This window comes from Sminthopsis crassicaudata, chromosome 5 (assembly GCF_048593235.1).
Source record: "Sminthopsis crassicaudata isolate SCR6 chromosome 5, ASM4859323v1, whole genome shotgun sequence".
Lineage (NCBI taxonomy): Eukaryota > Metazoa > Chordata > Mammalia > Dasyuromorphia > Dasyuridae > Sminthopsis > Sminthopsis crassicaudata.
In genome coordinates, this window is record NC_133621.1 from 192299195 (window position 1) to 192309922 (window position 10728).

Below are 10728 nucleotides of genomic sequence, written 5' to 3' on the forward strand. Positions count from 1 at the left end.
CGGTATAATCAAAGCTATGTATAGTTTCCCAGTAGCAATAACTGACTGTGAGAGTTGGAATATAAAAAAGACTGAGCACCACAGAATTGATGCTTTTGATTGTGGTGTTGTAGAAGGCTTTTGAGAGTCTCTTGGACAACAAAGAGATCAAATTAGTCAATAGTAATTTGAAATTAATTCAGGGTATTCACTGGAATTTCAAACATTAAAGTTAAAGCTTAAATACTTTGGCCATCTAATGACATAATGGGACTCATTAGAAAAGATCTTGATGTTGGGAAGGATGGAAAGCAAAAGTAAAAGGATGAGATGGAAAGCAAAAGTAAAAGGATGAGATGGAAAGGTGGTGACATGGAAACAATGAAAATGAACTTGGACAGGCTTTAAGAGATAATGGAGGCTAGAAAGGCTTCTATGGACCCCTGGATCACAAAGAGTTGGACACAATAGACAACAATAACAGCTATTTTACTAGATCTACATAATGATGGACAAATTTTATGGACTGTCCTTTCAAATATATGTCATAATGTAAGGCTCAGTTTTTACCTATGTAGTCTCCCCTTTGTAGTCAGGTCAAATGATTTTACTTAACTTTAAATCTCTACCCAAGAGTCCTGCAATTGGCACAATACTAGCTGCTAAAAGAGAATCTAGAGGAATTTCACTATCCACTAGGATTGTTTCTTCAACTTGAATTCTTTTCTGGCTCTCTTCCACTACAGTGGCAAACATCTTTGCCTTGTGTATTTCCTGCTGCTTTTGTTTTCTCTGTTATTTTAGGATTTGGGAGTTAATGAAAAAGGCTATTTCTATTGCTACTCTCTATTGGATGTATGAATGGAGAGATCTTGTTGGAAAAGAGCATCTAGATACTGTTTTATTCTACCAAAATCAAAGTCTTTCATCAAATATAAGTTTAAATTGGCCATGTCATCTAAATGTAAATGGTTATATAACTTTTTAAAAGTAGAAGAAAATAGAAGGGGTACCTTTTACAACTTTGGTAGAAGAAAATTTCTTATTCATAGAAGGGATAAAAATGACAAGAGGGGAAGGGAATAAATATTTATATTGTACCTACTGTGTGCCATTCGTTATATTTTTACAAATATGTCACTATCCTTTGATCCAGGAGTGTTTCTATTGGGCTTATATCTCAAAGAGATCTTAAAGGAGGGAAAGGGACCCACATGTGCAAAAATGTTTGTGGCAGCCCTCTTTGTAGTGCAAGAAACTGGAAACTGAATGGATGCCCATCAATTGGAGAATGGCTGAATAAGTTATAGTGTATGAATGTAATGGAATATTGTTGCTTTATAAGAAATGATCAGCAGGATGATTTCAGAGAGGCCTGGAGAGACTTACATGAACTGATACTAAGTGAGGTGAGCAGAACCAGGAGATCTTTGTACACAGCAACAGCAAAATTATATGATGATCAATTCTAATGAACATGGCTCTTTTCAATAATGAAATGATTCAGACCAGTTCCAATAGAGAGAGCCATCTACACCCAGAGAGAGGACTGTGGAAACTGAGTGAAGTTCATAATATAGAATTTTCATTCTTTTTGTTGTTGTTCACTTGCATTTTATTTCCTTTCTCATTTTTTCCAGTTTCATTTGATTTTTCTTGTGCAGCAAGATAATTGTATAAACATATATATACATATATTAGATTTAACATATATTTCTACCATGCTTAACATATATTGGACTATTTGCCATTTGAGGAAGGGGTGGGAAAATTGGAACACAAGGTTTTGGCAAGGGTTAATGTTGAAGAATTATCCATGCTTCCGTTTCGAAAAATAAAAAAGCTTAAAAAACCCCAAAAAACAAATATTATTGCCTCTGTTTCATGGAGAAGAAAACAGGCAAAAAAAACCAGTTAGGTGACTTTTCCAGGGTCAAATAGCTAGAAAGTGAGGTTGGATTTGAATTCAAATTTTTCTGACTTCTGTCACAATACTTGATCTACGGCACTAGCACCTGCCACTAGAGAATACTATAAGATATCTTTAAAAACAACAACAACAACAACAATAAAAACCAAAACTAAAACAAAATTAAAAAAACCTTTTGCACAACAAAATCAATTTGGTTAGAATAAGGAAAGAAATTCCAAGTAGGAAAATATCTTTACATTATATATCTCTTTTAAATGTCTGGTATGCAACATCTAAATGTGTATGCACACACACACACACACATACACACACACACATATATATAAAAAAGAGAGAGGGGAGAGAGAGAGAGAGAGAGAGAGAGAGAGAGAGAGAGAGAGAGAGAGACAGAGAGAGAGAGAGAGAGACAGAGAGAGAGAGAGAGAGAGAGAGAGAGAGAGAGAGAGAGAGAGAGAGAGAGAGAGAGAGAGAGAGAGAAAAGAGGGTGGAGGGGAGAGGGGAGAGGAGGGAGAGAATTATCCTCTAGCATGTACATTGGCAAAGGATATAAATAAAATTTTTTAAAAGAAGAAATAAATACTCCTGATCATTAACAATAAGAAAAGTCCAAATTAAAAGAACTCCAAGGATATATCCAGCCATTCTGGAGAGCGATTTGGAACTATGCTCAAAAAGTTATCAAACTGTGCATACCCTTTGACCCAGCAGTGTTACTACTGGACTTGTGTCCCAAAGAAATACTAAAGGAAAGAAAAGGACCTGTATGTGCAAGAATGTTTGTGGCAGCCCTCTTTGTAGTGGCCAGAAACTGGAAACTGAGTGGATGCCCATCAACTGGAGAATGGTTGGGTAAATTCTGGTATATGAATGTTATGGAATATTATTGCTCTGTAAGAAATGACCAACAGGATGATTTCAGAAAGGCCTGGAGAGACTTACGTGAACCGATGCTGAGTGAAACGAGCAGGACCAGGAGATCATTATACACTTCAACAACAATACTGTATGATGATCAATTCTGATGGACAAGGCCCTCATCAACAATGAGATGAACCAAATCAGTTCCAATAGAGCAGTAATGAATTGAACCAGCTACACCCAGCAAAAGAACTCTGGGAGATGACTATGAACCCTACATAGAATTCCCAATACCCCTATTTTTGTCCACCTGCATTTTTGATTTCCTTCACAGGTTAATTGTAATTATTTCAAAGTCTGATTCTTCTTGTGCAGCAAAACAATTGTATGGACAAGTATACATATATTGTATTTAACATATACTTTAACATATTTAACATGTATTGGTCTACCTGCCATCTGGGGGAGGGGGTGGGGGGAAAGGAGGGGAAAAATTGGAACAAAAGGTTTTGCAATTGTCAATGCTGAAGAATTACCCATGCATATATCTTGTAAATAAAAAGCTATAATAATAAAAAAAGAACTCCAAGCTTTTTACTTCATTTATTCAAATGGCAAAGATGATAAAAATAGAGCAATAGTTATTGTTGAAAAGGGCTATGAGCGACAGGAATATTAATAAGCTTTTGATGGAATTGTGGATTAGTCCATCCATTACTGAAAAACAATTTGAATATATTCACAGTAGCAACAAGTAATGGTTTAAAAAAATAGTAAGCAAAGTATGTGCCGCATAGTGTGTGAATGTATGGAATATAATTACACCATGAGAAATGAGGAATATGATGAATTCTGAAAACCATGGGAAGATCTTAAAAATTGATGCACAATACCCTTTGATCCAGCAGTGTCTCTACTAGCTCTGAATCCCAAAGAGATCGTAAAAGAGGAGAAAGGACCCACATGTGCAAAAATGTTTGTAGCAGCCCTTTTTGTAGTAGCAAGGAACTGGAAAATGAGTTGCCCCTCAGTTATGGAATGGCTGAATAAGTTATTGTATATGAAAATGAATTTTAACAATATGAGTGAAAGTTAGCAATAATACTATTAAATACTAATTTACTATTAGTATTAATTATAATAGTAATTATACTATTAAATACTAATAATACTATTAATTTTTTAAAAAATTAATGCATGTGAGGTAAAACATACACAATGACAACAATTTTTTGTGTTTCAATTTTATTCAACTCTTTGTGACCCATTTGGGATTTTATTGGCAAAGCTGCTAGAGTCCAACTGATTTTACAGATGAGGAACTGAGGCAAATAAAATTAAGTGACTTGCCTAGGGTCATGCAGCTAGTGTTTGAGACTAGATTTGAGTCAGTCTTCCTGATTCCAAGCCCAGTGCTTTATCCACTGTGCCACTTTGCTGCCTACTATAATGTAGATTAAATTGCAAAGAAAAAAGCTACTGAATGCTGTGCAATTTATAACGACTAAACTTGGTCCTCAAGAAATGATTATAAACTATATTTCCCTTGTTTGTTTGCAGAAACAGAAGGACTATGGATACAGAAGAGTGCATGTACTGCCAGAACTGTCTGTTGTGTAAATTAACTGCTTAATTTCCTGAACTTATTTCATTTTTTCTTTTTTCACACACAAAAAATCATTGCAATGCATGGCTCCCTGGTTAGAGAAGAGAATACATTTAAAAATGAAGATATCAATACAAAGTTGCTAGCTTCTAAATCAGTTCTCAAAAAATGTCCAGAGATCCCCTTTCAGAGGGTCTACAAATTCAAATTTAGCTTTTATTTCTAATATGATAAATATCTTTAAATATAATTCACATAAAAGCTTTTTGACCAATCTTCAATAATTTTAATAAAGATATTGAGAAAAAATTTTGAGAACCACTGTTCTAAATATCAACAAAAGATATTAATGAAAATTAAGTTATCAAATTTAAATATAATTAATACAAATGTTAGTAAAATTAATTAATTAATATAAATTGAATTTTAAAAAAATAATGAAATTAATTAAAAGTATTTAAAGATGATAAAGAATAACTTAAATAGTTATTGAGACATTTATGGAACGTAGTTTTACCACAGTAGTATAATAAAAATTGAACTACTCAAGCTAATTCACACAGGCAGTGATATAGCATTCAAATTACTCACTGGGTACTTTAAAGAACTATACAAAATTAAGAAAACATTCTTCTGAAGAAACAAAAGGTTTACAATCTCAAATGGCAAAAATGAAAGAAAAGTAGCAATAATGAAACGGCATTTACAAACTTCAGGTTACATTAATTAATTTTAGTGGCGTCATCTGGACATTCCATTCAATTATAGATGTCACAATACATCCAGGCTTGGCCATCCTGTAAAAATCATGTACATATTTTCACATAATTCTATTATATTGTTTTGTTGATTTCTATATATTGTTGATTTCTATAGTATAATAGAATTATGTGAAAATATGTACATGTATTCTATTATACTGTTTTTCTAATGCTATTTATTGGTTCAATCCCACTTTTGGTATACACTTTTTCCAATATCAGTTATTCAGTGTCAATGACTATCTCCTCAATATCATTCATACCAGTGATTAGCACTACAATATCAGTAATATGACTTGGTTTACTTCTCCTCAATATTGATCAACAAATTAATATCATCTTTATTAATATCAACTAATATTAGCTTTCATAATGCTTTTAATTACAAAACTTTTTTTCCTATAAAGAAAAAGCAAGAACCAAAGTGAAGTAATCTCTCCTGATTCAGTGCACATTCACCTCTCTATCTTATTGCGATACTCCCAAGGTATATTCTTCCTTTTATATTTATAGTACAGTTTATCAAAAACCTGCTCACACTACATAACTTTTATCTGAGGTTGTTGTGAGAATCAAATGAGATAATATTTGTAAAGCATGCATTGTATGCAGCCTGTACATCTGTTCCCCTTGTATACCTCTCGATTGCTAACAAGAATGGGTTCAAACTTTTTTAAAATTTATTTTTATTAAAGCTTTTTATTTACAAAACATATGTATGGGTAATTTGTTAACACTGACCCTTGCAAAGCCTTCTGTTCCAAATTATCCCCTCCTTCCCCCACTTCCCCTAGATGGCAGGTAGCCCAATACATGTTAAACACAATATATGTGTACATATTTATTTATACAGTTATTTTGTGTGCAAGAAAAATTGGATCAAGAAAGAAGAAAAAAAAACTGGGAAAGAAAACAAAATGCAAGCAAGCAACAACAGAAAGAATGAGAATGCTATGTTGTGATCCATTAGGAGTGGGTTCAAACTTAAAAGTAACAGCTACAAGCTTTCATTCCCAAACAGAATCAGTTTGCACATGTGGCAGCTGGTGGATAAGTTTCGTCCTCATATGCAGAACATGCCATTTTGGCATTGGTCTGCTGTATCGTTAGAATGTCATCAGTCTGTTCTTAGTGTGGCTCCTTAAAGGTTTTCTCAAACTTTCGAAGCTCATAAATTAAAACCTCATTTATTCTGTCTTATTGTTCAGTCACCTAAGAGCAGCAAAAAAGAAAGAAAAGAAACAGACACCATATTCATGGAGAGACCTCTTTTCTACCCTAAGACCGAAAGCATTTCTTCACTCAACTGCCATCGACAGAGATTTGACCTGTTCATGTCTTCTATGTTGTTGTTCAATCATTTCAATTTCAATGTTCAGTCAAGACATTCAATTGTTTGATTCTTTATAATCCCATGTGGGACTTTCTTGGCAGAGACATTGGGGTAGTTTGCCATTTCTTTCTCCAGCTGATGAGGAAACTAAGGTAAACAGTGTTAAGTGAGTTGCTCAGGATCACAAAGTTATTAAGTGTCTGAGACCAGATTTGAAATTCTTTTTGACTCCAGGCCTGGCATTCTATCCATTGCACCACCTATTTGCCTGTATATCTTATATTTTTATATTCAATTTTAACTGAGCAGCAACTTGTAACACTTTTCTCTTTATATGTTGACAGCACACAAACAGAAAGTCTTACAAGGAGCTGTTCAATTGAAACTGAATATAGGACTATAAGGCATTATCTGCCCTATATATGCCCTGATATGAAAAACAGGGGCTTCTGTTCTGCATTTCTGGAAGCTGATTCTCCAAGTATCTACATGAGTTGTACCAGACAGAGTAGATTCCACATGTTTGAGGGAATGGTTCCGTATTGGCTAATCCTTTGCTACATTTGGTATTTTGCAGCTTTGGCTCCTTTCCATTCATTTTACAGCATCTAATTCAGATATTCAATGACATGGCTTTCTCCCAAAACATAAGAATGACTCTAATAGTGTCAGGGCTCTGATAAATGATTCCATAGCTAAGATACTCTTCATCTTTGTTCACTATAGAAAAGATAATTTTGAAATACTGAATTGTCCAGAAATAAGGAATTGAAAAGGAATTGAAAAGAGTTTGCACCTGATAATTCAAATGGCATTTATATTTATTCATCCCTGAAGTCTGAGAGGATATGAAACAGTTTCATATTGGGACTAAGACAAGTCACTTAGGTTTCCTTTTCAATGCTTTTCATGTTCTTCATTGAGTAACCACAGTGAAACAGTAGGATGCAGTACCATGGGGACTTTCAAAGAGACTAGAAACATGACAACAATGAAGGCTGTCACTAATACAACTGAATTTAAAATGCACAATGGCAACTAAATAAAAACAAAATCACCAACATAATGTGTGAAGAGGAGACAAATAGTGAAACACCCATATCCACATTCACAATCAATCAATCAGTATCCAAATTGATTTGGAAGTAGACTCCAAAAGATAGAAGGGAACTATAGGTTCTATTCAGCTAAAGGTCAGTTTTTTTTTTCTTTTTTTGACCCAAAGATTTCAGTTCTGATATAAGCAGTGGAGATTTATATTAAACACCCCTTCATGTTCTGCAAGAGTGTTAACACAGAAAAGATAGCTCTGTGGCTGGAAATATTTTTTAACATGAGACTTTTAGCTCTAGCTCTGATACTATTAATGGTAGTGGGCAGAATGCTGACCACTAACCTCCCAATGACATAAAAAGTGCAAAATGAAAATGATTTCAAATCTGATTTACAAAAATCTTTCAATCGATCAGCTAGTACAATTTTGTAACTTGATAAGAGAGCTACAAATGAAGCTTGACTGGAAAATTGTTCAAGGTAGTGGGGAGACTAAGGAAGAAAAGAAGAAAGGAAAAGAGGCAGGGGAAAGTTATAAACAAAAATGGGTCAGCATGGTATGATAAAATGTGTTCTAGACTGCACAGAAGATATGGGTTAAAGTATCATCTCCTCCACAAAATAGTTGACAAATCATTTCACCTATCTTCAGGATTGATTTATCTATAAAGTGAAAGATTTTAAAGCTACAAGAAATATGAGAGATTAGTTCAAATCTTTCACTAAATAATCTCTCATATTTCTTCTAGCTTAAAAATTTTGAGTTTATAATAATGAAGAATAGAGGCGAAAGGAAGCAGAATTAGATGGTATTGTTTAATTAATTACTCAACAAACAAGTTAGGTATTATGTAATATTTTACTGAATATTTAAAATGGGTAGTATGTAGTAAACCAGCCTTATATTGCCCTATTATGACTGGCACTATGCTAAGTTTTGGGGACACACACACACAGAGCAAAGAATATAGTTCCTGTTTTTATGGAACTCATACTATAATAGAGAATGTTAAGAATAACATCAATTAATGAATTTCTACTGAGGTGTTATTCATGTTATGAGAAGCTATGCAATGGAATGGGTCTTATCTTGCTGATTTCTAAGGTTCTTTGAAACTTGTCTTTGGCACTTTAACCACATCCCATGTAATTTGAAATAGAACTAATTTTTTTTTTCTTGTGGGATCTTATTTGAGCTTTGTTGCTGAGACAACTAAATGAAAATAGCTGCTATTTTGAACTCATCTCTTTAAGAAGTGAAATTCAGAATTAGGTAGGAAGAGGTCTTAACACTTTAAGTTGTGTATTATACTTTTCTTCATTATATATGTCAGTCAATAAGCATTTATTAAGTGCATATTATATAGCATAGACTATAATAATCTTTGGGAGTGCAAGGGAAGGGAAAAACAGCACCTATCCTCAAAGAGCTCACATTCTAATTGGGAAGACAATGTATATATATATATATACTAGGTACATGTATGATATGTCCAAAATAGATGGAAGTTAATCTTCATTGGAATGTACCATCATCTGGGATACAGGGTAGACTAGAAGTATCTTTTGTAGAAGGTGGTATTTGAGTTGAGTCTTGAAAGAAAGTAGGGGGCAGAAGTAAGAGAGAAAACTTTTCAGATATGAAAGATGACCTCAAAAGGCACAGATAGTAGATAGAGTACCATGTGTAAAGAAAATCAAGTCAGCTAGTCTAAAACGATTATAGAATACATGAAGTATAAGAAGACTGGAAGGGCAAGAAGTGGTCAGGTAATGAAAAGCCAAACAATGAACTTTATATTTGATCCAGGAAGTAGGAAAAGGACATGGTCAACATGCCCTTTAGAAAGATCATTTGACAGATGAATGAAGGATTGACAGGAATGGAGAGAGACTTGAGACAGAGAAAACAATTATAAGGCTATTGTGCAATCCACATGAAAGAAGATGATGCTCTGTTCTATCATGGCATCTGTAGAAAAGAAAAAAAGAGAACATGTATGGGACATGTTGTGAAGGTAAAATTGCAAAATTTAGGAACAAAATAATCATATAATCTGAGAATGAGAAGTCAAGGAAGACAACAGAGTTGTAAATCCAAGTGCCTAGAAAGATGGTAATGTCCTTAATAACAATAGATGGCAGCTAAGTTGTGCAGTAGATAGAATGTGGGAACTGAAGTCAGGAAAACCCATCATTTTGAGTTCAAATTTGGCCTCTGACATATACCAAGAGAGTGATCCTGGGTAAATCACTTAATTTTATTTACTTCAGTTTCCTCATCTATAAAATGAGCTGGAAAAGGAAATGTCAAACCTCTCCAGTATCTTTGCCTAGAAAACCTCAAAAATGGGTTCACAGAGTCAGACATGATTAAAACAAGTGACCAATAATAGACAGCAATACAGAAATTCTGAAGAGAGATAGATTCTGGAGGAGAGATAATGAATTCTCTTTTAATCATCTTGAATTCTAAGTGCCTATATTCTCAGTTTGAGATGTCCAACAAGTAAGTATTTGGTGGTGTAGAGTTGGAATTTAGGAGACAGACCTAGATTAGATGTCTGGATCTGGGTATCACCCACAAAAAAAGATGTTAACTTCACAGGAGCTTATGAGATTATCAAATGAAAACAAAAAGGTGGGAGAGAAGTAGGCTCATGATAGAGCCTTGAGAAAATATCCATGGCTAGTGGTTATGATATGGATGAAGATCCCACAAAGAAACTGAGAAAGGGTAGTTGTACAGATGGAAAGAAAATTTGGATAGAGAAGTGTGACAACAATTCAGAGAAATGAAAATATCCAGGATAAGCTGACCAACAATATCAAATGCAGTAGAGAATTCAAGGAGGATTTCTGAAACAAGGCTCTGGCAATTAAAAGACCATTAATAACTTTTGGAGGGAGCAGTTTTTATTGGATGATGATATCAGAAGTTAGATTGTAGAGGATTTATAAGAGAATGAGAAGAAAGTAGAAGTACATAGTATTGTACTACATGTATGTAACTTTCTCAGTTAAGTCAAGAAGGGGAAAATGTAAAATAATAAATAACTGTAATAGTTGGATTGAGTGAGGATTTTTAATAGCATTTTATTTTTTCCAATTACTTGTAAAAACTATTTTAACATTCATTTAAAAAAATTTCAGTTCCAAATTTTCCCCTCATTATTTTTCCCTCCCTAAGACAACAAATAATTTG